The following is a 467-nucleotide window of genomic DNA, read 5'->3' as shown; positions in this document are numbered from 1 at the left end:
GATTTAATTCTATCGTAAGCTCATTTTGTTATTTTTAAGGTATGATGTGATTTGTAGGTTGAAAGTACTGAATGTTTTTACATATTTTTTAAACTATATAGCCATGTGTTAAAGGGAAGTTATCTTTTGTTTAACTCACAACATCTGGCCCTGAATTCTTTATTTTTTTTAAAGTAAAATTTCGTGGGATTTCATGTCACATGATTAACTGGGCAACCAGAATTGGTTCATGGGTTCACTTTAGGGCCTTTCGCACCACGGGAACCTTTTCATAGTACCAGAACTAATTGTGGAACTACCCACTTTTTGGTGTTTTCGCACCGCCGGAACTGGGTGCGCTTTTAGTACCGGACTGCCTTTTTCGAGAACCAAATTAGCTCCTACTCTGGAGCAGGGTCTAACAGCACAACTGGTACTAATCGTGACATAAGTAGACATTGATTGGCCAAACGCATGCGAAAACGCCC

This window comes from Sinocyclocheilus anshuiensis, unplaced genomic scaffold (genome assembly GCF_001515605.1).
Source record: "Sinocyclocheilus anshuiensis isolate Anshui unplaced genomic scaffold, SAMN03320099.WGS_v1.1 scaffold98, whole genome shotgun sequence".
NCBI lineage: Eukaryota > Metazoa > Chordata > Actinopteri > Cypriniformes > Cyprinidae > Sinocyclocheilus > Sinocyclocheilus anshuiensis.
Note: the sequence above shows the minus strand (reverse complement) of the source record.